Raw genomic sequence first — 27,865 nt, forward strand, 5'->3', positions numbered from 1 at the left:
CCTGATGGTGGCTGATGTTGAAATTGGGGCCTTTAGCCCCCCCCCCCCCACCTGCTAGATAACAAAAAGCAGATGGGATATGGTACCCAGACATGCTGGGCTTTAGGACAAGTATAGGACAGAGGTCGCAGTAGAGGCAGAGAGGGACACACCCCCCCCACACCCTAGTTGCCTGCACATCCCCTCCTCGCCCTCCCCCACACTCTCCTTCAAGCTCAGCCAACACGCTCGTGCCTTTGAACGCCTCCAACTCGAGGCATGATATGTTTTCCACAGCAGTATGAATCAGAGTAGACGTGGCTTCCAAAGAGCCAAAGGGAATGGCATTCACCCATCACTGCAGGGACAGGCACTGGAGGCTCCAGCAGTTGACAATATGTTTGTAACAGATCACTGGGCAATTTTCCAGTCTGATACTTCCACTCTGCCTGTGTCCTCCAGAGCACAAGGTATCAGGAAAGTTGGCAGTCTAGTGTGAATGAGGGTTTGAAACACGACCCCATCACACACCACGGGCTGGAAGGCATCCAAGCCATAGGACCCTGTAGGATCCATCTGCAAGTCTCTGAGCCCCAGGTTAATTGTACCAAACAATGGCCCTGACCCATCAGCATAAAAGGAAAGCTGCCAGGCTCACAAGCGTCTGTTCATTTAACTCGCCCTTCTAAGTGTCAAGGTACGTACGTGGGCTCGTGCGTACGTGGTAAGCACGGGAATACATGTACTGATGCCTATTAGTACACATGTACACCTAGGCAGATAGCCACGTGCACACATACGCATACATTCATGCACGTAAACACGCTTGCACGCACACACACACACACACACACACACACAATGCAAACTAGGGAGATCGTCCATCGGGCTGGCTCTTTAGTCAAGCCAACTGGATTTGGCCTTGGCAGTCTGCTCCCAGAGCCAGAAAGCACAGCTCTGCAATGCTCTGAGTAGGAAGCACGTTCCGGCTCTTGATAGCTACCTGAGCCTGAATACCTCTCCCCAGTACAGCCTGGCCACTTCGCTTTGCAAATCAGCAAGTCCGTGTACCTGCCACAAAACAGAGGCTTTCCACAGCCACCCAACCTGCATCCGGGATGCCACTGACTCCTTCTTCCGCTCCGGGGAAGGCCCAGAGGCCCCACATTGTCCCCCTTGGTCTTGTAGCTCTGCCTCCTGTCACATGGCTCTCCCTCCCCTGACTCCCATGGTCACTTGGCTGATGAGCATCCGTCCACTCTTGTGTGCCTTCCTGTCACTTCTGGTGGAGGTCCATCCGGCAGCGGTGATGGGCTGGGCTGGTGACATACTCGGTCCTCACAAGTTGAGAGAACTTGGAGTCAAAGAAATCACGGCCAAGGACACGTAGATAAATGCGGCCGTTCAATCCAGAGTAGTTTCTCTCTGTCCTCGCTCTTAGGCCCCTCCCTCCCCTGTCTGCACTAGGTTATGGTACAGCTGGAAGCCTTCAGGTGTGTGTTAAGCAGTCACTGGCATCGTCACCAAGCCCATGTGTGGCAACCCTGCCAGACGGACACAAACAATCACATCCCAGGTACGTGATAAGAGTTAAAAGCTTGAAAATGCTCCCACAGAATCCGAGGTCCACATGCAGTGGAACTTTGAGGGAAGGGGTCTCCTGGCTGAGGGGCTGGGAGCTCCGCTCCAAGAGGAGAAGGAGCCCAAGCCATGTGTGTGTTAGAAATGGCAGGAGCCACACACCCCCTTGTGGGACCTCAGGAGTCCCTTCATGGAGACAGTTCTGTGACAAGATACAGTCTGTCTGGGCGCCTGGGTACACATGTGAACGCCAAGCCAGGTTTCTGATTCCAGGTGAGAAGGATAAGAAAAAGGAAAGCTATTGCCCTCTTTCCAGGTGAGTTGCCTAAGAACTTCAGAATCCCATCGCTTCTGACATAGGGTCTGACAAGGAGAGTGCTACCCAAGGGAACAATATTATATTTCTCGAGCAATTACTATGTGTCGGGCATAGTTCTAAATACTCTGCATGTATCTTCACATGTATCTGCATGGTGGGGACTTCTTATTCCCATTCTGTAGAGAAGGAAGTGGAACTAAGAGAGGAATCAGTTCTAGAAAGTTCACACGGCTAGCACGTGCACAGGTAGGACTTGAACCCTGGAGTCTGGCTCAGGAGCCTCGACTAATAACCATCCTGCAGGCAGGGCGGATACACAACAGGAGGCCTGGGCATCATTAGTGGGTGCCGAACCAACAGGACAGTGGGGTGGGACTTCTCTGGATGGAAGCCATGGCACTTTCTCAACCTTTGTGACCCAGTGACCACACAGAGCACAGATAACTAAAACTGTTTGTGAAATCTCCGAAATAGTCTTTTTCCTCACCTTCAAATAGGAGGACAGGCCAGACTAGAGACCTGATTCTAGCAAATGGCAGAGGGCGTGGGGAGGAGGGAATCTTAAGTAGGGAGTAACCAAGTCATTTGTACCTTCAATGTGTCCAGGCAAGTTTGGTCCAGCACTGGGATCAACGATGCCTGTAGCCACTTCCAGCCTAACACCTGTTTTTGTGAATAAAGCTGGGACACAGCCATGCCCGTTCACTTACACGTTCTCTGTGGCTGCTTTTGCGCAACAACATCAGAGTTGAATTGTTGTGACAGGCTCTACGGTCTCAAAGCCAAAAATACCTGAAATCTAGCCTTTTGCAGAAAAAAATTTTGCTGACTTTTGGTCTAGAGAAATATTTGTCCTTGAACATGTTCTCATTCAGTCCTCCCAGGCCAGCGTGCTCATTATGTTTTCTCATCCCCATTTTACAGATGGAAAAAATCCGAGGCCCTGAGGAGTTAGGCCATTTATTCAAAGCTTCACGGCCACAACGTTCTGTGTGTCAGAATTAGGGCCCAGATCCCTGGACTCCAAGGCCAGTTTCCTTTGATTTCATCCTTCCACATTTCTTCCATGTGTGTAGATGGCAGAGAAGCCTCTATTTCTCCTCCAAAGCTCACAAAGCCCCGGGGAACAGGAAAAGTGGTAAAGAACACATGGATGCATGCAGATACACAGTATTTTCTTTCACTCTCTGGTTCCAAAAACTCAAGAAGGACACTGGATGTCGATCGCGCCCAATGACCTCTACTTTGCACAATGCATGCATGCATGAAGACTTCAGGCTTCTATCATGATTGTTTCATGATTGTTTTTGGAGTCATTGGAGAGCTCAGATCACAGAGAAACCAACCGGCCCTAAATCTAAGGAGAGACAGTGCCTGTAGGGAGAGAAGAAATGCAGAAACATGTCCACTTGGGGTGGACCCATCTGGACACTGGAAAGAAGAGTTCCTTCCCTGCACCAGCTGACGAACTGGTGAAGGTGGTGTGCTGGCCCCGGGGGCCGGTGGGACGCTGTGACTCCCCCTAGTGGGGAAGAGTGGTTTGGTTGGCCCTCTTTTGCATCCTCCTTCTCCTGGCACTAACAGAAAAGATCAGAGAGCCCAAAGAAGGGTCTGTCGTGCTGCAGACACGGGGAAGAGGAAAAGCCGTCGCAGGGAGGGGCAAGAAATTCACCTAGATCATTCTCTTTTATTTCCCATGTAGAGCAAAAAGCTTTAATCTTTGAGGAGAAGGGCAATACATGCTCTGGCCCTAGGACGTTCGTGAACACTCCTTTATTTCAGCTGGGCAAAGGGAACGAAGAGGAAAATTCTACTCCTGGAGAGAATCCTGACACATGTCACCTTAGTAAAATGATGGAGGTTAACATCACTAGTAACACACATTGCCATCCAATGCCCCCTGATACGATGCACTGAGAGGGCGCCTCACCTCCGTGGCATCCTGCCAATAGTGCCTAACTTCCATCTAATTATGAGGAAACATCAGACAAATCCAGGTGAGGGATAGTCCATAAAATAGCTAACCAGTGACCTTCAAGGCTGTCAAAGTCATGAAAGGGAAGGAAAAACTAAGTAACTGCACAGTTTGGAGGAGATGTCTATGTAGCGTGTATATAGAGATGTATATATTTTGACACATCATCGAATATAGCGTGGGGTCCTGGAGAGGATCCTGGAAGGGGAAAAAGAAAAAGGACCTTAGTGGAGAAACTTTTGAAATCTGAAAAACTCCACGTTTTAGTTAATAGTATTGCACTAAGGTTAGTTTCGTAGATTTTATAAATATTTGTTTAAGATGTTAACGTTAGGGGGAGTGGGGTGAAGAACATATGAGGACTCTCTGTAGTCTATTTTGTAATCCTGCTATAAATCTAAAGTATTATTTTACACTGTGAAAACAACTCTTAAAAAACACATGTGAGCTGAATTTTGCTTTACCACTGATGGCCATTAGAGTTCCAGAAACCTGTTATTTGATCCCAATTGTTCTTTAAGGACTATGACATGTTGGTTTGTTTTCTGTATCTCTACTCCCTTAACTCTCTGACAATTATGTCCTTATCTGTAAACAAACATACCACTTTTTGAGTACAACATGTTTCAAAGATCCTTTTATTGACATTTTTCAAATAAATGACATCTTTTGCAAACTTGAGTGTCCTCCAATGTGCGTGCTCTCTAAATTGAACGTTCACACATCAGACCCCGTCGGTTAACGAGTAGCTACCAGACCGACCATAACATGCGCTTTAGCACCTCACTGCCTTGGTTTCGCTACCTCACAGCTGACATGGGTTTGCTCCTCTGGTCTGTCAGTCCTCCTCATCATTCAAAATGCAGTGCACATGTTCCACTTTTGTCCCATCGTGCTTCCAGAATGTGGTTCTTTCACGGCTACAATATTCAAAACACTGAAAAGCTGATGCATCATAGGCATTGACCCATCGGAACTGACACTGGCCATCAACATACCATTTGGTCACACTGGTACATCCTTGTTGAATATCAGCTCTTCTTTTCCAGTTGCTCATTCCATTGAGCCTTGCAACCCACATAGCGTTTTAAAAGATGTGCCTGACTTTGCCCATTGAGCAGTAGAATCTTTAGGAGTAGCTTCTTCATCTTTGTGTACCCCCAACACATTGCCTTTCCCCTAACACCGGTTCTGAGGACCCACAGAGCTAAGTGATGGGGCCGGAATTTGAACCTGCCATTAACTCCTGTGACTGCACGTTCTGTGCTCTTTGTAACGCGTCTCTCATGTATGCTGCGCTTGTTAGAATGTGTTTGGCTCCAAGGAACAGAATACAGGTCAACAATAGCTTTGGCAATGAAGAAATGTAATTATCTCACATCACAACGCGATGGTGGATCATACCAGGTTTATTGCAGAGAGTCGACACATTATCAAGAACCCAGGTTCACTCCATCTCTCCTCCCTACTATCCCTAGTGTGCTGCTTTTCGCACGTTAGGCTTCTTCCTGATGGTGACCAAATGGCTCCAAACACCACACACATGCTGGCATCTCGCACAGAAACAAAAAGGTACAGAAAAGAAAACCCTTGTACCCCAAGAGACTTTCCTTTATGTCTCACTATCCAGAAGAGGTTCATACGCCTAATCCTAGACCAGTCACCGGCAATAAGAAATGGAATGTCTATGATTCGAGTAGACCAAATATAGTTCCTTCCCCAAACACGGAGAAGGGACCTACATTCCCAGGGAATAATCTGTGTCAGGACAAACCTGGGGGTCCATTGGCACGAAGGAAGAGGGCAATGATTGTTGGATAGACAACCAGCATCTGTCACATATACTAACTTGAACTTTTCTGGTTTTTTATATGCATTTATACTGCCTCTTTAATTACATTCATTATGATCCTGATAGCAAGAATCAAGTCTTAGACTTATTTTGCATTCTCTGGAGAGCCTGGTCCAGAGCTGAGCTCAGTAAATATTTGTTGATCGGTTGAAGAGTTGAAGACCCTGTCATTCACGGTGCCTCCATATTTCCATGCTAGCTTTCCATGGGTCCCTCTGGTACACTTGCAGATGATGCCAAGCTGGAAGAAGGGTTACCAGGAACTCTGTGTGGCAACATTCAGTTCATTGGCTGGGCATGCACACATGCCAAATTATACACCAGGCAGACATTGGGACACCTGCTTTGACAAAGCACGTCTATTATGGGATTTGTGTAAATACTAATGCCAGCAGCAGACTTCTCCACATTCATCATGTTGGTTTCATTTCCATATTTTTGCTCATGTTACCTCTACTTCCTGGTATGCTTCCTCCTCTCCTTCTATTCTTTCACCTGGCTGAATCCCTCCACAGAGTCTTTCTTCCAGATTCTTTCCACCAGGTGGGATTTGGGGGCTCCTCCTCTGTGGTCCTGGTTGGGGATCCTAATAATTGCGTATAATAATGTTATATGTCGTGGATATGTGATAGTATTTATTGAGTGCTTACTATCTTCAAGGCTTGTGATGAATGTTTTAAATATATCACCTCAGTCAGAAAAAAACTCTGTGGTACATTAGGAGGCATACTTTCTGGCTTGAAGTACAGATGATCGAATACTGGCGGAATCAAAGGTACAGTCACAAACTCTGAAAAATGCTCTCAAGGAAAACATACAGGGCCATGAACGTATCTGAGAGGGCAAGCAGATTTAGTCTGTCCCAAAGAAGCAACATTTCAGTTAAGAGCAACAGACTGAATGGACATCAGCCAAGTCAAGGGAAGAGGGACAGGGGAGTCTGAGCAGAGAGCAAAGCACCGGTAAGGCCCGGTGACTTGGAGGGAGCATGATGGAGAAAAAGGTCCGTGAGAGTGCCACAGAGAGCAAAGGGAAGAGTGTTCAAGGTGAAGCTGGGATGACAAGTGGGGCCAGTCCGCACAGGCCCTCGTAGACTGCACAAAGGGTATCGTGTTATTCATCTAAAAGCCACTGGGAAAGTGTTCCTTTTCAGAAGTCTTGGAGAGGGTGACTGTGGGGGGGGGGGGGGTTAGGCAGGGATCACATGGTTGGGTTTCTATACAAAGAAATGATTTGGGCTGCGGTGTAAAGACCTCCTAGAAGTTGAGGCAGAAGGATGTGGAAAGAAGGACTGGTTCAGGAGAGAGCCGGCGGGGCCTTAGACTAAGGTAGGAGCCATGGAAGTGTAGCAACATAGAGGGATTCAAGCTGTATTAGTTTTCTATCGCTGCTGTAACAAGTTAACAAGCGTAGTGGCTTAAAGCAGCATGCATTTAGTATCTGACAGTGGGTCAGAAGTCTTGGCACAGAATAGCTTCACTGGGCCCTCCGCTCAGGGCCTCCCAAGGCTGAAGCCATGATTCGGGAAACCCGGGCTCTTCTCTAAGGGCAACAAGGGCAGACTCTGCTTTCAAACTCACTTCAGGTTGTTGGCAGAATTGAGTTCCTTGCAGTTGGAGGACTGTGGCTTCTATTTCCTTGACACATGACCGCCTTCACCTTCAAGCCAATGATGGTGCATCAAATCTTCCTCGTGCTTGGAATCTCCTCCTTCCCCTTCTGCTGCATTTATCTTATTTTTACCTTATAATATAAGCATGGGCATGACATTAGAGATCAAAGGCCACGGGGGCCAAATTCTGCCTACCACACAAGCTTAATAAAGGAGATGAAATCTCCTTTTTTGGAAATGGATTGAAGGGACAATAATTATATTGGCATGACGGGCATGACATTAGAGATCAAAGGCCATGGGGGCCAAATTCTGCCTACCACACAAGCTTAATAAAGGAGATGAAATCTTCCTTTTTCGGAAATGGATTGAAGGGACAATAATTATATTCTTCTTCCTGGCAGACAGATGCGAGTGGAGAGAAGTTAGCCCCGTATCGGCGGACAGGCGACTGCTGTTTATCAGCTAGTACCCTCAGATATTTTGCAAGTTTGACACCTAATTGTGAGTAATACTGCCTGGGTCAGCCCTGTGGGTCTCTGAACAAGCCAGTCCACCTCTTGGGGCTTGGTTTCCTAATTTTTTGTAAAAGGAAGGAATTGAAACAGATAGTCTCTTCCAACTGCAAATTTCTAACACTAAGTTAATCGTATTCATTTGTCTTTTCTTTCTGCTACTTGCTCAGGAGCGGGCCAGGTGTGAGGAGAAGGCGCCGTGGAACAGCCTGCAAATGCTGAATTCATCACGTCTTTTCATAGAGTGTAATGCCAACAGATGTTTCTGAGTCAGAATAAAAGGTTAAATATTTTAATAAAAAAGACACATGTTGAAAGTGATTTGGGTTTCTGTTAAACTCCCCCATACCCACCATTTTTTCCTCACATGCAAATGAACTGGAAGCTTATTAATGAGATGAGAGGCTGAAGCCTAATTAGCAGCAGGACTGGGGAAGCTTATATTAGCTGATTCAGCAAACTAACTGGATAATTACTGTAGCTGGACTTTGGCAGCTTCTAGAAAAGCTTATTAATGGAGCTCTCAGAAATTGCCTTGATTATGGTCTCTCAACCTAAGGGCTTAATCCAGGCCATAGACGTTTTATGGTTATTCTGTGCAGGGAATCACTGTCTTCCATCATCGTTAGTGGGCACGCAGAATACAAACCATCTCCTGCTAGGTCAAAGCCTTATCAACTTGGAGACCCATGGGGACTCTGTATCTGCTGCTGACCCAATCTTTTCTTGAGCCCAGTCTTCATTTGCTCCTTGGCTTCGAGAGATACACTTGATGACCTGATGATACTTTACACAATCATTGCCTATTTGACACTAGGAGGTCTAGTATTTTAGACATTAATTTTTAAAGTAAAAAAAAACCCACTTATATTTAGCATGGTAGACACAGTTCTAAGTGACTTACACTTATGAAACCCCATTTAATCCTCACAAAAATGCTATGGGGTACATGTTATTAGTATCATCAATTTCCAGATGAGGAAATGGAGGTACAAAGTAAATCACCTGCAGTCACACAGTCAGTAAGAAGCAAAGCCAGTATATGAACTCAGGAAATTTGGCTCTGGAATCCAGACTCTTAGCCATATCCTTATGATGACTTTGTAGCTTGACATGGTAATAGTTAAGAGGAAAAACTGAACAAGGGAAAGCACTAGGCTCCCAAACTAAGCTGGCCATCTCAAACTGTGGTTGCAAAACCGGAACATTCACTCTATTTTGTTAGAATAACTTAATGTCATTTGACTTTTCCCAGATCTTGTTTTGTTATTAAACAATCATTTCTTTTCTGTGTTTATGACTTCAAACCTGGGTAGCCAGACTGCTTTCAAATTGCAATTATTTTGCCTAGTCTTTGGAGTTCAAAGTTAACTGGCTCCAGCTTACTGGTCTTGTCTTAGCTTGTATTACCAAAACTGTTCCTTTGAGCTACTGCCTCAGGGACTAGAACGGGGGGGAGGATGTCCAGGCCCTCATCTTCTTGAAGGTCTTATCCTAGGTTACTTACTCTAACCTCTTTTTCACACTGAAACCTTTGTCCTGGTCTTCCTACTTTCCACTGAGCTGAATTTGTTAATCTTCTGCTCTGTTCTATGCACCCGTGAGCTGAAAGCTAGAAGTACAGGGTAAAACAGGACATAGTTCTTACTCTTGGGGAACTTACATAGCCTAACGAAGAAAATAGGCTCCATCTTTAAAATAAATCAATACAATATGGTGCGTGGAGATAGATGTAAACTTGGGGTTCTCTGAAAGATTAGAGGTGAAAATGTTTTTTGGAGAAGGTGATATCTGAGATGAGTCTTGAAAGTTAAGTAAGAGTTGGGCAGGTAAGAGAGTGGGTAGGTGAACACAGGAGGTGGGGGCCCCCGAGAATGGAACAGCCTGGGGTACACAGGGAAATGCAAGCCATGGGCTGTGAAAAGTGACGGGCGGGGAGTTGTTGCGTGAACTGAGTCTGGAGAAAAGGCCCATGACATGGAGGATCTTGTACAGCCTGATAATGTGCTTGAGCCTATTCTACTGTTGGTGCAGACATCTTGAAAGGCGTTGAGCGGGGTTGTGAGTAGGCCTCTGACTACAGGAGGGGGAATGGATTCCATGGATCAAGACCGGAGACAGGGAGACCAGTTGGGTTTTGTTTGTTGGTTTTGCAGAGATACTGCTTGCAAATGGCATCTGGTTTGCAGCCCCAATGGTTCTGGATTACAACATTCCATCAAAATAGCTATTTACTCAGCAAAAACAAAGACTGATGGACCACATAAGAACAGAATGTTTGAGGACTCTACTGACTAAAAGTACAAGGGGCTGGATTAAGAGATTTTGCTTCAGGTGAAAGAGATCCTCATGAGAAAGTGTAGGAAGAGGCTTCACATCTCTGAGCCAGGGGCCTCACTGATCCCTGCAGTCCTCTTTAGGGTTCTTTATTTTTCTTGGAAGAGTTGTATTAATGTGCTGTTACCTTTTCCCCAACTCTACATTTTTCAAACCATCATAACATGGCTTCTGCCCTCATGCTCTACCAAAACTACTCTTGTCCAGACCATCAGTGATGTTCCTGTCACCAAACACAATGGACTCTCCCTTGGTCCTCATCTTACACAAACTCCCAGAAGCATTTGACACAGTCAGCATCATTCTCCTTCTCTGGTAACGTTCATGACACCTTCCTCTCTTGGGTTCCTGCCTTTCTCAGTCCCTATTTTGTGACTTCCTACTTCACTCAGAAAATGCGAGGACTTCCACAGGGCTCTGTGCTAAGCTCCAGTCTCTTCATTCTCTTCCAAGGTAATCTCACACTTTTCCATTGTTGAAATAACATTTTTTCAAATTTTTAATATTTATTTATTTATTTTGAGAGAGAGAGAGAGAGAGAGAGAGCAAGAGTGTGGGAGGGGCAGAGAGAGAGGGAGACACTGAATCTGAAGCAGGTTCCGGGCTCCAAGCTGTCAGCACAGAGCCCGATGCGAAGCTCAACCTCCCAAACTGCGAGATCATGACCTGAGCCAAAGTTGGACTCTTAATTGATTGAGCCACCCAGGTGCCCCAAAATAACATTAAAATTTTTTTTAATGTTTATTTATTTTTGAAAGAGAGAGACACAGAGTGTGATTGGGGGGGTGGGGCACAGACAGAGGGAGACACAGAATCCGAAGCAGGCTCCGGGCTCTGAGCTGTCAGCCCAGAGCCTGATGCGGGGCTTGAAATCATGAGCTGTGAGGTCATGACCTGAGCCGAAGTTGGACACTTAACCCACTGAGCCACTCAGGTGCCCCTTGAAATAACATTGTTTTAATGATCTTGGTTCTCAAATGTACCTCCTCAGCCCAGACAACTCCTCTGAGCACCAAACTCACACCTCCGGTTTCATCCAGTATCTCCACCTGAAGGTCTATCACACACCTTTAGCATTACATATCCGATATGGAACTCCTGATTTATGACTTCTACCCCAACATGTTTTATGCCTGCTGAATATCGAATACTCGAGCTGAACATCCCCTTGAGTCCTTACCCTGCACTACTCAGCAATTGCGCGTGGTAAGCTGCTCAAGGTTGGAGAAAGAAGTCCTCAAAAGGATTAGAGGGAATGATCCCTGGTACTCACGCAGGGCTGGGAATTATGTCTGTTCCCAGAAGGCAGGGTGAGAAACCTCATAATTTACAGGGCATTGGGCAGAGCGCTCAAAGGGGTTTGCCTCAGTAGTGGGGAAAATTAACCTCACAAAAAACCCTAGGCTGTTGTACTGAGTAATCAAATTACAGATGAAGGAAAACAGCTTAAATGCAAAAGCTGAAAGGAGCAAACTGTGTCTAAACAAATGAAACAGAATCCCAAAACAATGCTCAAGGATAGTTATAGGAATACAAAAATATCCAATATCCAACAAGGTAAGATTCATGCCTGATATGCAATGAAAAATTACCAGGCATGCAAAGAAGCAGGAAAATACGACCCACAATGTGGAGAAAAATCAACCAGTTGAAGTCGACCCATAGTGACACAAATGGAATTAGTGGGCAAGGACATTAAAAATGTAGTTGTAGAAGGAACGCAATTGTAACCAAATTGCAGATGTCTAAAAACCTTGAGAAAAATTTAAGCACGTTAAGTAAAACCTAGAGTGTGAGATGTAAAATACCCTAGATGGGGTTCATGGTAGATTAGACAATGCAGAATAAAAGAACAATGAACTTGAAGACAGCAATAGAAACTACCAAAATTAAAACACTGACAGAAAAAAAAGATTAAAAAGAAAAAGAGAGGAAGAAGGAGAAAAGAGATGTGGAACATCTTCAAACAGCCTAATAAATAGGCATTTGGAGTCTCTGAAAGAGCAGGGAAACGAAAAAATATTTAAAGAAATAATAGCTAACATTTTTTTCCTTGGAATAAAACCATAAGGCCACAGATCCATAGAATGGAATACTACACAGAAATAGAGAGTAATGAACCATAGACACATGGGGTCATATAGATGAATCTCAAAATAATTATGCTGAGTGAAGGAAGACAGACCCCCTTCCCCTCACCTCCCCCTACAAAAAGAGAAAGAACATACTGTATGACTATGAACATACATCATATATATGATTAACATACTGTATGAGAAGATACTGTATGTATCTATAAAGTTCTAGAAAATGCTAGCTAACTTTTTTTTTTAATTTTTTTTTTTTAACGTTTATTTATTTTTGAGACAGGGAGAGACAGAGCATGAACGGGGGAGGGTCAGAGAGAGAGGGAGACACAGAATCTGAAACAGGCTCCAGGCTCTGAGCTGTCAGCACAGAGCCCGACGCGGGGCTCGAACTCACAGAGTGCGAGATTGTGACCTGAGCTGAAGTCGGCCGCTTAACCGACTGAGCCACCCAGGCGCCCCGCTAGCTAACTTTTAATGACAGAAAGCAGATCAGTGGTTGTCTGGGGAGTCAGAGGTGGGAGTAAGGGATTACTAAGGAGCACAAGGAAATTTGGGGGATGATGGATGTGTTTATTACACTGACTGCAGTAGTGTTTTCACAAGTGTGTATTAATTTCAACACTTATAAAATTGCCACTTTAAATAGTGAAGTTTATTGTATAGTAATTGTGTTTCCATAGAGCTGTTTTAGAGAAAAGTTGACCACTGGAGAAATTTTGTGAACCACTCACTGTTTTGAAAAGTAGTAAATAAAAGGAAAAGGAATGACGGGAATAAAATTAATACTTTGTCCTTCCTTTCCTATATGAACTGTACCACTGGGTATCCAACTAATAGATAAAGGGAAATTTCTCATATAGATGTAACCCAGCTTAAAACAAATGACAGAAGAGTGATAGAAACAGAATTTACCGTTTTCTAATCCCTAGTGACTAATGGATCTAGGCATTGATAAGCAATGACTGCAAATACTACCGAAACCAGTGAGAGCAAGACATTCTGTGCTGCCTGATGTTAGAACACAATATCACCTCTGAATTAGTCTTGCAAAAAAAATATTAGACCTTGATATCCAACAACATAATGATGGGAGGCATAGAGGACGGGTGAACATGTTAAAGTATACCATGGAGGTGCAATTGGCAAAATGTAGTCTATGCGAAGCCCTACAGGACAAACCACTCAATTCTTCAACAAATAAATTACCGGGTTGGCGGGGGGAACAGATCAAGAGAATGTACAGATTAGAAGAAATTTAAGAAGCATTTCCACTAATTGCGATATATACAACTTATTTGGATCTTGATTTAAACAATATGTAAGAAAGTGATGCAATTGTCATAAAACTGATTAAAATTTGAAAGCTGGGACACTGGATATTAGATGGGATGAAGTAATTAACATTAACATTTTATGTTAATTAACAATATGTTAACGTTGTTAACTTTAGGATAACAAGATAACTTTAAGATAAAGATAACATATTGTTATCTTTAAAATATATATGTATTTTGTTTTAAGAGTTATATACCCAAATATTTGTGGATGAAATACTATGAAGCCTGGGATTTGCTTCAAAAGAATACAGGATAAGATAGTGGGCAAGTGTATATGTAAAATAAGATTTGCCACAAGTTCATAATGGTTAAAGCTGGATGGTGTGTATGATAGAGTTTATTATTCTCTCTTATGCACATCACTGGAAATTTTAATAAACATTTTTAAAAATAATTTTCTCTTATTTGAAACCTGAGTTTTATTTTTTGTCTCAAAAAGCTAAAGAAAACTACTTCAAATCATGTGGAATTACATGACCTAGAGAAACATGGAAAGTTAAATGAAGTTTTGTTTTTAATTAGATACACAACTAGTTTCAAGGACAGTAATGGCACCTGGGTAAAGGAGAGAAGCCTGCTTGTTTATACCCCAGGATGGAAATTATGGTATTTGTTTATACCCAAACTGAACAAATCTGACGCTGCGAGAAACCACAGACTTCCTTACCAGCATCGTTGGCAGAAACCCCTGCCTCAGCGGGGTGCACGCATCCAGATTCTTGGATGTTCATCAAGACCAGATTGAGTCTTTAGGGCTTCACCCATCACCAAGCAGAAGGATGTTTCATTGCTTTCCCCACCACATATGTCACCGAAGATTAGGATTTCCTGGTTAAATCTGACCCTGAGGTAGTTGTCGGGAGCACACCTCATTTACTTAAGGCCGACGTCAACCTCAGAACTATAACATGTTTCCCTTTCCAACAAAGGGATGCCAGTCTTCCGTGTCGTGTTGGTTCTCGGCATGCGTTATAGTTTAGAAGCCTGTACATCCCTTCAGCATATTTTTGCATATAGCTAATCCTCCTGCTTTGAGTTCAACATCTTTGCTGGGATGACACCATGCAATACAACCCAGTGAGAGACTGCTCTGGAAAAGGAGTTGTTCTCAGAATCCCGTAGGAGAGTAAATCCCGCAGGAAGAGGGGTTTAAATTACTTGTCTCTTCCAAAGCCATTCTGCTATAGTCAGGATATGCCAGTGCATCTCAACCCTGGATGTGAATTAGAATCAGGTGTGGATCTTGCAGATATCCTGATGGATGAGCCCACTTCCAGAGACTCTCACTATTGGCATGAAACAGCTTCAGGCGTCAGTACTTTTTTTTAACAGTTGTCCAGATGATTCCAATGTTCAATAAAGGCTGAGTATCCCTGATCAGAAAGGCCTCAGCTAACATCAATGGTGATGTGAAACTCTGTGAACAGTGTTGCTGAATGCTAATCTCATGCCTATTCGTGAAGATTCGTGGGGGACAAAGGAAGACAATAGGCACAGCTGTAAGAAGATCAAATGCTTTACCTGAACTAAACTTGCTCCCCGTTTTCCATTTTATGTCCTCTGATCAATCCAACAGGCAAAAGGCTCATGGGTTAGCTCTTCCATTCACTGGGTCCATTGCTGCGGATCTAGCATTCATGGACTCCGATGACAAGTGTAAACAGCCCAGAAATGGGACTCAAGGAGAGAGGCTCTAGCCCTAGCTTGGCCATTATCTTGTTAACTAACCTGTCTGAACCAGAAGGCACCCTCAGGCACCCTCTCCTTACCTGCGGGCATGGCCAGACACCCTGTAACCAGTGGTGATGGTGCTCATCTCAAGGAATGGCTGCCCTGTACTTGCAACTGTTTTGATGTGCCCCTGCCTCCAATTTCGCCCCATTGTCTTAAAATTCACCTTGGTAGTTTTGCCTAACTCCTATGGACTTCAGTTTAATTAGGTTCTTAGCTTGGCTAGAGACTCTGCCTTTCCAATTTCCCCAGGTCATAGCAATCCAGCCCCACTCGTGCTATAGCCCCCAGCCTGTCAGAATCCCTGTCCCCCATCTGTAGTCCTCATCCTCACCCCTGCCCTGAGACTGGTCCCCTAGGATACCAGTCTTCCTAGAATTGTGAGCCTCTTTGGAGAAAACCTAGTATAGAAAGACAGTAGGCTTTGGTGTTGGCCAAATTTGGATTTGAATCCCCACCCCCAGCCCCTGTTTACTGACCCTATGATCTTTTTTTTTTTTTTTAAGTTTATTTATTTGTTTTTGAGAGACAGAAAAAAGCACAAGGTGGGGGGGAGCAGAAGAAGAGGGAGAGAGAGAGAATCCCATACAGGGTCCACACTGTCAGTATAGAGCCAGATATGGGTCTCAAACCCACAAACCGTAAGAGCTGAAGTCAGACGCTTAACCAACTGAGCCACCCAGGTGCCCCCACCTTGTGACCTTTCTTTTTTTTTTTTAATGTTTTATTTATTTTTGAGAGAGAGAGAGAGAGAGAGAGAGAGAGAGAACAAGCGGGGGAGGGGGAGAGGGAGAGGGGGACAGAGGATCTGAAGTGGGCTCCATACTGAGAGCATTGAGCCCAACGTGGGGCTCGAACTCACAAATTGTGAGATTATGACCTGAGCCAAAGTCGGACACTCAACCCACTGAGCCACCCAGGTGCCCCAATCTTGTGAGCTTCCTTAAACTCTGTGGGCCTCTGTAAATTGTGCGTGACGATATTCATCCATTGGAAATATTGCAGGGAATACATTAGAGGATATCTGTAACATAACTGTCTCACAATAGGCAATAGTACACCACTGTATTGTCTTTTGCCCCAAATCCAAGTTTCATTGTCTGCTCTGTGAAAATGGAGATGGGCCCTTTAAATATTTCCCCTTTGTCAGCTGGCTCACGGTAAAGCTTTTGTCCACAGAGGACGCTAGAAGGACACCGGTAGAGGACGGAGTTTTCCTTCCTAGTTCTTTGTGCTTTCATGGCAGTACCTTGCAGCAAATGCAACTTCCTCAGGGCCTGACCCCCGCAGCATGGAAAGATCCTTCCGAGCCACCTTACTGCAGCAAATGGCTTCTCCAGCACCCAACTCCACAACACCCCTAGTGGTCGGCAACTCACCCCAGCACCCCCACTCAAGCATCTTCATGAAAGAGCCCTCTGGCAAGGGCACCTCCCATCAGAGGCTTCCCTGGCTTATCCTTTGTGGGATTTCTCAGCAAGTGCTGAGCTGCGTGACCTCCCTGTCGACAACTTCTGCGTGCACCTGAAGGAGAAGTTCTAGCAAAGGCCACCTGCCTGACACCTCAGCGAATTCGTCATTATCCGGTACCCTCTCTGGATCCCAGCTCGAGAGGAGGAGAGAAGGGCATCTTTCCAGAGCACTCTACGACAGCCTAGGGGAATGGCGGTTGCTACTATCTGCTATCCCATATTCTTTAGAGAACTCTTTGCTTCTTACCAGCCAATCCCCTGTTACAGTTAATAGTATATTTTCCTTGTTCAAGCTCTTGTGTAGTTTCTCTCTCCTGACTGATATAGGTACTCAATTCATATCAGGTGAGCCCTAGACTGGAGAGATTGGCCTGTATAATCTCTTGTATTTCTCTTCCAGTTCTTAGACTTAAAAAAAAGAAATGTATTCCGTAGCTAGTGTTACTTCTTAGGATAATACAAAGTATAATGCATACATTAGGAATTAGTATCTGGAGACAAAACAATGAAGACCCTGACATATGACATGTATCCATATTAGCATAGGGCCAGATTCAGGTCTAGCAAGAGTCCTTTGGTGATCGGTATCTCCTGTCTGAGGACCTTTGTTCTGCAGTAACATACTCTCCTACCTTGCTTTCGGAAGCATTATTAGAAAAGAGATTCTATCAAGGAGTTTGTTCTTTTCTGAAATGTCCCCCAATACGGTTTCATGAAAAGGGGTGCGTTAGTTCAGAGATGCGATTGCTTATCACTAGAAAACAAAATGTTCTCGGGACCTCAGAAAAATGCGGTGGAAAATTGTCTGCATTAGTGATTGCTTAGAGAAACAGAACAAGAATGAATAAAGTTTGGATAACAAAGGTCAAAGTGTTAATTGTACCGCTAAGCTGGCAGTCGCTTTAATTTCCTGCCAATGGGATATTGTTGAGAAATTTGACTTAAAATTAAAGGCAGTCCCTTTCACAATGACTCACTGGTAATTGGTGCCTTTGAAAAGATGGAACAGGACTTATGACTTGAGGTTTCTTTCTTAATTTGCATTTTTAATTAGATGGGATCTCAAAGGGTTTCTGAGCCTTTTCTCTTTTTGCCTTTTGCATTGTCTTTTTTGGATTGTTGTTCGCAATTCAAATTTGTAACGAATGAGTCGCTGGCATATAAATGTCAACTGTGAGGTAAAATACGGTTACTGAAGGACTGAGCAGGGTTCTGACCATTACTTTTTTAAACGAAAGCACTTTTCAAAAGGTTAGCACCTTCCTTCGATGGGAGAGAATCGGCGGGGCTGGAAGAAGGGACGTCTGGATTTCACTCTGGCTCACGTTCGTTCTGTAAACTGTTTTCTCCACGTATGTTTGAGTAATTTCTGAAACACAGCACGCACTCCCACTTCGGAGAACATTTCCTTCTTATTCAAAAGCCTGTGTAGAATCAAGCAGACAAAGTTAACAATCCAGAAGAAGGGAGCTGGACTCGGTCATTCTTCAAAGAGCCTCCCTTGGCCAAATGGTGTGCATCTGGCCAAATCTCGTTTTATGAAACGATTGTAGGAAAATAACCACGGGGCCGATATTTGACCAGCCACAAACCAGTAGACTGCATTTGATCATTGCTAAGTCGTTCTATGCGAACTCCTGACTTCGCTCGTTCGTTCCCATTCACAGAGCCCACGTCCTGGGTCGGGTGCTGCAGACAGTGGAGAAGCGGGTCGGCTATCAGAAGGGCAGTAAAGGCACAGCCGGGCCTCTAAGGGGATATTAAAAGGGCATATATCTGCCGCTCTAGGTACAGATCATCTAAGCTCTTTTTAAAGGCTTCTAAGGAAGATGATTCTGCAAACTCCCATGACAACCTATCCAGCATACTGCCAGGAACCACTTTCTCCCATCCTGCGGAAGCCCCCCATTCTAGGGCTAAGCCATTATTCTCTGGTTCTGTTCTCGGCTGTGAGAGAAAACAGCTGCTCTTCATCCTGCTTAGGTGAGCCTTTTATAGACTTTAAGACGGTGTCTGCCTTCTGTCTACTTGTGACAGGAAAGAAACTGGGGCTGCCAACCAAGATAACAATAATAATTTTCACTCGGAGATGGAATTATTATTGCTATGGTTACTAGTAAAATTTTTTCCAAAGGGGGAAAAAAAAGACATTTCTTCGGCACTGTGCCTCTGAGAAGAACAAAGTGCTAATAAACCCTGGTTTGTCTGCTTTGTTGATGATTCAGAAACATCAAACGGGAACTGCCCAGAATATGTCCCGCTGCCATTTGGATTCTGGGGGAGAACTTGATGAAACGCAGGTCCTTCTTTCAATTTCTGAGCAAAAGTTCAATGCTCAAACCCAACAGAATCTCCCAGTTTATTAAATCAGGGTAATTTCAAGAGGGGGCTTTGAAGGAAGAAGCAAGTAGAGTGTGACTTAGAAGTTACAATTGTCATTAAGAGAAAAGGGATAGGACAGTTTTCTTTTCCTTTCTTTTCTCTTCTTTTCTTTTCCTTTCTCTTCTTTTCTTCTTTCCTTTTCTCTTCCCTTCCCTTTTCTTCCCTTCCCTTCCCTTCCCTTCCCTTCCCTTCCCTTCCCTTCCCTTTCCTTTCCTTTCCCTTCCTTTCTTTTCACTGACGAAAACCCCCAGAGAAGTCACCAAATGGTCAGGACAAGCTTATGTGCAGTTAGCTGCCTGGGTCTTGTGCTTTGAAGAATGGTAGGCATGACTAACTGCCTTCCCAAAATCTATGCCCCAGTGGCCAGCCAAGGGCTCACCATTCTCCCATCTGTCGTTTTTCTAGTTTTAGATGGAAAAGTTCCAAATTAAAGTAAAATTGTCTTCTGAGACAAATAAAACACCCAGTCATTATCAGTTCTTGGCTCCCACGCTCTAATTAGTTGGTTAGGTGGGGCGCCTGGGTGACTCCGTCGGTTCAGTGTCCGACCTTGGCTCAGGTCACGAGCTCACAACTCGTGAGTTCAAGCCCGGAGTCGGGCCCTGCACTGACAGCTCAGAGCCTGGGGGCTGTTTCAGCTTCTGTGTTTCCCTCTCTCTCTGCCCCTCTCCCGCTCCCGCTCCTCTCTCTCTCTCTCAAAAATAAATAAATAAACATTTTTTAAAAAGTTGGTTAGGTTAGTTCTAGCCCAGAGCAGGGCTCTGAGAGAATGGATAAGGACAAATGTGTGTGTCTGGGCTGAGGGGTTGGGGAAGAGGGAAGGCTGAGTTAATGCCATGGCACCCTGACCTTAGGATCAAAAGTCCGCTGAGGGCAGAGACATGGGGGTGAACAGGGACAGCCAGTGGAAACAACCTTACCAACTTCCCAATTTTCATGGCACTTTATATAGAGAGACCACACCTGTTAAAACACCACACCTGTTTTGTTGTTGTTGTTGTTGTTGTTTTTGGTAAACTGAATTAAATGCAATAAATAGAATGTCAGTAGCAAATATTTTTTGCAAATAATAAAATATATTCTTACACTTTTATGTGTTCATGATTTTTTAAAAAATGACTTGTGGTGGCTTAAACAATGAATGCTTAATATGAAAAAAAGTAGAAGTTAATAAAGAAGGAGAAACAGAGTCTAGTTGAGGAGAAGCAGTAGTTAGCATATGAAAGGTATGTATTTGTTTAGCTTTTATTTTATCGTTGTTTTAAATCTTCTCTGAAGTAGGACAATAAAAATAGAGAAGTGTACATGAGACAGAACTAGAATTTTTATAAACTAAATATACCACAAAAGTGGCACTCAGAGAGACGAACAGGACATTCCTAACACCCCCAGAAAACCTTCCCCTGTTTCCTTTCAGTTACCACGTCACCACAAGTGTGACCACTCTCCTGGATTCTGACAGTAGAAGTGATATTTCCGTTATACTTTATATAACTCGCCTAAAGCTGTGTATCTTCCTCCTTTTTTGGTCTAGCCTTTCTTGCTCTTTATGTGAGATTTGTGACATTCATCAATATTTTATATATATTTATGAATTATCTCCTTCCATTGCTAATTAACATTCCTTTGTGTGAACAAACAATATATTTCTCGTTCTATTATCAACGGACATCCAGGTAGTGTCCAGGCTGGAGTATTAAAAGTACTGCTGCGAACATTCTATTCTCTGACATTCGATGAACAAATGTACTGATTTCTGTTGGTATACACTCTGGAGTAGAATTCTCTGGTCTTTGGGACTGCATATGTTCAGCTTTTCAAATTTCATTTAAAAAAAAAGGCTGCTGGGATTTTGAGTGCAACTTCATTAGATCTATAGATTAATTTGGGAAAATTGACACACTGCATTCTCCAATCTCTGAATGGGGTAAACTCATCCATTTAATTCATTTCTCTAGTAATAGTTTGTAGTGTTCAGTGGAGTGGTCTTGTATACCTTTCCCTAGATTTATTTATAAGCATTTGATACATTTTGATGTTATATTTTATAATTTTTTCTTTCATATTTTTTGTTGCCAGCATACGACTAATTCTTTTATGTTGGCCTTATATTTGCAACTTGGCTGAATTCGTTTATACTTCTAATAACTTGTTGACTATTTTGGATTTTCTAGATGAACGATCATGTCATCTATGAAAAATGAGAGTTTTATTTCTTTCTTTTCATATGGATGCTTTTTATTTCTTTTCCTGGACTTATTACTATGGCTACCGCCTCCATCGGAATGTTGAATAAAAGTGAGGCGAGCCAGAAATTTTGCTTCATTTCCCAACTCAGGGGTTAAGTTTTCAATATTGTTGTTATTGGCATGATATTTGCTACAGGGTTTTTTGTAGATTATCACATTAAAGAAGTTCCATTCTGTTCTTTTTTTTTTGCTGTTTTTCATGAATGAGTATTGAATTTTGCCAAATGATTTCTCTGCATCTATCAAGATAACGTTTTCTCCCATGATATGAGAGCATTTTCTCCCTTTTTCTGTTAATGTTGTCCATTGCACTAATTAATTTTGTAATGTTAAACTGCCTTTCCATGTCTAAAACAATCCTACTTGGCGCTGTTAGCCCCCCCTTTTATATTTCACTGTATTCTATTTGTTAATATTTTCTAAATGAATTTTGAATCTATATTTATGAGAACTATATTGGGCTATTGATTTTCCTTCCTTGAAGAGTCACTGTCAAACTTGAGAATTAGGTTATGCTGGTATCCAAAAAGATTGGGAAATGTTCCCTCATTCTGTTTCCTGGATGTGTTTGTGCAAGAGTGGTGCTATTTTTTTTTTTTTTTTTCTTAAATGTTTGGACAAAAACTTTTCTAGCCTGAAGAATCAGGCATTAACATGTTGGGGGGGGTTTACTGCTGTTACTTTCCATATCAGGTTTTTTTTTTTTGTATACCATGTTTCCATTTGGTGTAGGAGTAGTGAATGCTTTGGGAGTGTTTCTTTAACTTTCAAGGAACCTCTTTTCTTCTGGGCTAATGACAATTCTACCCCCAGGAAACCGGGACCTGAGAGAATCTGTCTCACTTTGGGGGCCATAAAGTCAGGAGTAGGGAGTGGGTACAAAGAAGCAGAGAGGAGTGGCCTGCAGAAAGACAGAAGGAAGAAGCAGATTCATGGAAGAGAACAGGGACAAGGGACAGAGAGCAATTCCAGATGGCTGTCTGGTTCTTGGAGTCAGCTTTTTCCAGAGGCTCCATGGCCCTGGGTTCTGTGAGACATAATAGATTCCCCTTTCCTGCATAAGCTAGCTCTCATGGTCATTGTTACTTGTCACCTAAGGAACATTAACAAATTCAGAAACTTGAATCCACCAGTTAGGAGAAAGCATTATTGACACATTCTCATCAGAGAGGTAGTGAATCGTTAGGGTTGGGTATTGCTATGCAGAATAGACCAACAAAACAACCCTAGCTAAAATAAGATAGAACCTATTTCTGTTTTGGATAAAGTAAATTTTAGAGGCAGGAAGTTCAGGGCTCATACGACAGGTCTTCAGTTATCAGGAAACTAAAATCCTTCATCTGTCTTCTTTGCTACATTTGGCTCAAAATCCCTCCCTCGACATTGCCTCATAGTTCAATTTGGCGGCTGAAGCTCCAGCCTTCATGTTCAAGTTTCAGACCTAAAAGAAGAAAGACAGAAGGGCAGAAAGGAGCTCCAGGCTCCCCCTCAGTTGTATGGTGCTTTCTCAGAAGTTCCTCTGAACTATTCCATTTACATCTCTATCACCAGAATACAGTCAACTGGCCACTCTTTGCTGGTATAGTGTACTAAAAGATGTCTTTTTTACCTGGGACATTGCTAGACCCAAAGATATAAGGGTTCCCTTGGAAAGAAGAATGGGAAAATGGAGGGCAGGTATAGAACTAAACCCCCTGCAAGCCACATGGTACATTTATGCATATCCACAAGAATATATCTAAAAGCACATGAGTCTGCTCAAGTTAGCAGAACTGGTGATCTATCAAAATTCTCCACAGCAAGTGCCATTAAGCAGGGAGAGGCGGAGAGGCCACTGGATCCATGGCCATTGTCCCTCAGGAAGGGGCTGAGGGAAGCCACAGGCATGAGGTGATAAAAATTTGCTCCCTTGTTCACAACCCAGCAGTTGTGTTAAGGGGCTTAAATTTCCCATCAGCATCATAAATTTCCTTTGAGCTACTTCCTTTGAGATATCCAATATCTCTCCTGCTTCCTCCTGTAGAGACGATGTGCGTTGTTTCTCCCAGGAAGCAGGCAAAAGGGGTTAGTTGGCAAACTACTAGAATAAGTTCTCTAGAGGCTCTTTCAGTCTTAGACCTATGCAGTGTCCCTATGGGGCAATCTGTAGAGGAAATTCATCCTTTTGCAATCGAGCAAGAAGTCAAAGTATCTGGAAGGGTCTCTAGAGCCCCCATGCGTGCTGACCAGAAGCACAAAGGTGAAAAGAGCAGAGGGAACTGGAAGAAGATGCGGAAAGAGTTGAGAAAGAGGGTCACACTCTCAAAAGGGAGCGCCATATTTTTTTAATGTCAGATCCTTGCTGCAAACTGCCGGCAATAAAAAGAAGATACCAGCTCACCTTGGGACGTGCAGATACTTCTGAATTTATGAGAAAGGACATCTGTGGAGCATGAAAAAAAAAAACACATTCAAGGCAGGCAACAAGATCTGCTGTTGGAAGTTCTCTGGGCTGGGAATTGAGATTTTCCCCGGCTCAGAGTGTGGCTTTCTGCACTTTGTTCAGCCTCTGGAAATATCCTCAGTCCAACCCCACCACTGCTATGCATTCACTGTGTGAAACCACTCAGGCCTAGGGAGAAAGAAACTGTTTCCTCACTCACCCGAGATGCCCTTTAATCACTGGGATGCTTTCTGGAGTGGTGCTGTGGGCCATATGGTTAATCCCCAGCATTGGTCTTGTTACCAGGTTTAAGTTGGGTTGTATTTTCCCTTATCACAACTTGTGCACTGGCATGGTTTTCCGGAGGTTATGGTGTTTAAGCCTTATTTGTGAAACATGCATAATCTTAATTACATTTCAAGAAAAACCTCAGGACTTCTCAGAAGCAGACATGAATTCTGGAAAAGAGAAATAATTGCAATTTTCTCTTCTAGCTGAGTGTCAAAACTTTCTATAATGGATAAACACACGGGCTCTGGGGTCAGAGCACATGAATTCAAATCTGAACTCTATCACTTAGCTGCTGTGTGCCTTTGGACAAGATATTTGGTTTCTGTGTCTCTGTTGACATATAGTAGTATTAATGCAAGGGTTCAAAGCAGAACTCTCAGGGACGCCTGGGTGGCTCAGTCAGGTAAGCCTCGGACTTCGGCTCCGGTCATGATCTTACAGTCCGTGAGTCCAAGCCCCTCGTCGGGGTCTGTGCTGACAGCTCAGAGCCTGGAGCCTGCTCCGGACTCTGTGTCTCCTTCTCTCTCTGCCCCTCCCCTGCTCACGTTCTGTCTCTCTCTGCCTCTCAAAAATAAACAAACATTAAAAACAATTAACAATAAAGCTCATTACAAAGCAGAACTCTTAAAACAATGCCGACTCTCTATAAATATCAGCTGTTATTGTGAATTATCAGGATATCATTTACTGCTCAACAAGATCACCGTCCAAATGGGTCTCCTCGAGACCCTCTTACGCCCACCCATTCGGAGAGTGACACACATTTGATCCACACACTTCTTCAGTTACTATTAAGAATTCCTGGGTAATACTTCCTGTTTTTGATGAGTACCCACACTCCTGACAAGCCCTTTCTCTTACCTGAGAAAAAAGTAAAGCTCGATCTTAAGAGACAGCCACAGTGTTACGGGCTGAATGTTTGTGCCTCAAAGGTCATAGGTTGAAGCTTAATTCCCAAGGTGACGGTACTAGGGGGTGAGGCCTTGGGGAGGTCATGAGGTCATGAGGGTGGATCGATGTCCTCATAAAAGAGGCTTCAGACACCTCTCTTGCCCCTTCTGCCACGTGAGGTCACAGTGAGAAGACAGCCATCTATATACCAGGAAGCAGGCTTGTCGTAGACACTGAATCTGCCCGCACCTTGGTCTTGGACTTTCAGCCCAAGTGAGAAATAAATATTGACTGTTTCGGCCTCCTGGTATACGGTATTTTTTTTTTTTTTTTTTAAAGAAGCCTGAACAGACTGAGACAAACAATTACTTTTAAGCGCCCACGAGATCCTTTCAGCCTCCCCGATCCCTGGTACTCTTGGCTGTGGCAATGGCCGCCCTGGTTTCATGCTTTACAAGTTGAAGCAGGTTTGTTCGTGCCCAGAGCCCTCTATGCTGCTTCCTTTCACCTCCTGCGTCGGGACTTCTTTGTTGTTGCTGAAACATAAGCCACCAAGAAGCACCAGGTTCACTCCCCAATGAGATGGCCCTGTGTCTAACTGGAGAAGGGAGCCAGCAGGTGGACTCTTCTCCCTTCCTCCACCGAGATGGAGTATCCTAAGAAGCAACTACTCACGTGGTGCCTCAGGAGATGGTCCCGGGAGACCCAGCAGTCAGTTGCCCCTGACACCAAGAGCTTGGACACCCCTCAAATTCCTCCTCCTCCTGCCCTGTCCTGCCCCATTTTCCCTCCCTTTTGCTTCTGGGGGACTGCACTTTTAATAAAGTGGTAGCACTTAGGCTTTTGACTGATGCTCTGCTTTCTGGGGAACCCAGGCTACAGCAAAATCTACAGTTTTTAACTGTAAGTAAGATTGGTTCCTTTTAAAACTACACTCATCTGGCTGAAATGAACAAATCAGAAGACTGTAGATGCTGGCGAGGAGGTGAAGAAACGGGAACCCTCTTGCCCTGTTGGTGGGAATGCAAACTGGTGCAGCCGTTCTGGAAAACGGTGTGGAGCTTCCTCAAAAATTTAAAAATAGACCTACCCTATGACCCAGCAGTAGCACTGTTAGGAATTTACCCCAGGGATACAGGAGTGCTGATGCATAGGGGCACGTGTACCCCAATGTTGATAGTAGCACTTTCAACAAAAGCCAAATTATGGAAAGGGCCTAAATGTCCATCAACTGACGAATGGATAAAGAAGTTGTGGTTTATATATACAATGGAATACTACTTGGCAATGAGAAAGAATGAAATCTGGCCATTTGTAGCAACGTGGTTGGAACTGGCAAGTGTTATGCTAAGTGAAGTAAGTCAGGCAAAGAAAGACGGATACCATATGTTTTCACTCATATGTGGATCCTGAGAAACTTTAACAGAAGACCAGAGGGGAGGGGGAGGGGGGAAAAAGTTACAGAGGTGGAAGGAGGCAAACCATAAGAGACTCTTAAATACTGAGAACAAACTGAGGGTGGCTCGGAGGAGGGAGAGAGGGGAAAGTGGGTGATGGGCATTGAGGAGGGCACCTGTGGGGATGAGCACTGGGTGTTGTATGGAAACCAATTTGACAATAAGTTATATTTAATATAACAAAAATAAAACAACGTATTATTGAATGAAAATGTATGGCAAGTTGGTGCAAAATGTTTTCAAAACTGAACCTACCACAGAAGATGTGGGGCTGTCAGAACTTTTACACATTTTTATTGGGAGTATCAATTGGTACAAGCGCTTAGAGAACAGTTTGGTTGAGTCTATTTAAGTTCTGCATGTGCATACCCCAATGCTAGGTGTATACTCTTCCCCCAAATGGATGTATGTGCACAAAAAGATATGTACAAGAATGTTGACAGCAGTGTTCTTTGTGATAGCTAAAAATTGGAGCAACACCTAAATGTCCATGAATAGCAGAATGCATGGATAAATTATTGTCTATTACTATACCGGAATACTCTACAGCAAAGAGAATGCACAAACGGCAGGCAGCATAATGTTGAAAGAAATACAAAATACTATATGTCATGAGAGTTTATTAATATAATGTCCTAGAACAGTAAAAACTAGTCTATAGAGTTAGGAGTCAGAACAGGATTAACCTTGGGAGAAGAGTAGGAGATAGCGATTCAGAAGGGGCAAGATGATTGACTTTGAGGTCCTGGAAATGTTCTGTTGTTTTGATGTGGGTAATTGTCTTTAAATAATCCAATTGTTCATTGTGGTTATTTACTGCTCTTCATATGTATGATTCGTGTACTTTTTTGTTTGTGTAGCTAGATAAAAAAGAGTTCTAAAATTAAAAAAGAAAATAAAACTACACTCATTTATTTTACATGTGCATATTAGAAGCTCCTATCCTGTGTGATGCATTGATTCTTTAGAGTGGTTTGAATCTTGATACCCATAGATTTCTTCCTTGGAAGTTCCAGAGATTCTTTAAGAGTAATTTTTTCTCGGGGTGCCTGGGTGGCTCAGTTGGTTAAGAGTCCAACTTCAGCTCAGGTCATGATCTCACAGTTCCTGAGTTCGTGCCCTGCATCAGTCTCTCTGCTGTCCACACAGAGCCCACCTGGGATCTTTTGTCTCCCTCTCTCTCTGCTCCTCCCCTGCTCATGCTCACTCTCTCTCTCTCAAAAATAAACATTTTTTAAATATATTTTTTTCTCTGCAGAAGATGAAGAAATCTTATATGCAGAGCCACCCCAGTGTCATAGCCCAGACTAAGGATCCGAGAAGGGTCATCTCCAGTCCTGGCCAAAAGCTATCATCCTTAACCACATCCAAAA

General features: G+C 43.6%; 1 long non-coding RNA gene across 2 annotated transcripts in view; it reads right to left on the reverse strand.

The window, feature by feature from the left end:
• The window catches only part of LOC121020917 (uncharacterized), a 44,275-nt gene that overhangs the window by 7,641 nt on the left and 8,769 nt on the right, over nt 1–27,865 (reverse strand). The window contains exon 3 of one of the 2 annotated variants that reach the window (XR_005786360.1): nt 27,098–27,352. The exons of the other annotated variant lie outside the window; for it this stretch is intronic. This is a non-coding gene — a long non-coding RNA (uncharacterized LOC121020917). Of the gene's footprint in view, nt 1–27,097; nt 27,353–27,865 lie in introns of those variants that run through there. 2 annotated transcript variants of the gene reach the window in all.

The sequence above is a fragment of the Herpailurus yagouaroundi genome, unplaced genomic scaffold, assembly GCF_014898765.1.
Source record: "Herpailurus yagouaroundi ecotype Mexico unplaced genomic scaffold, PumYag 253, whole genome shotgun sequence".
NCBI lineage: Eukaryota > Metazoa > Chordata > Mammalia > Carnivora > Felidae > Herpailurus > Herpailurus yagouaroundi.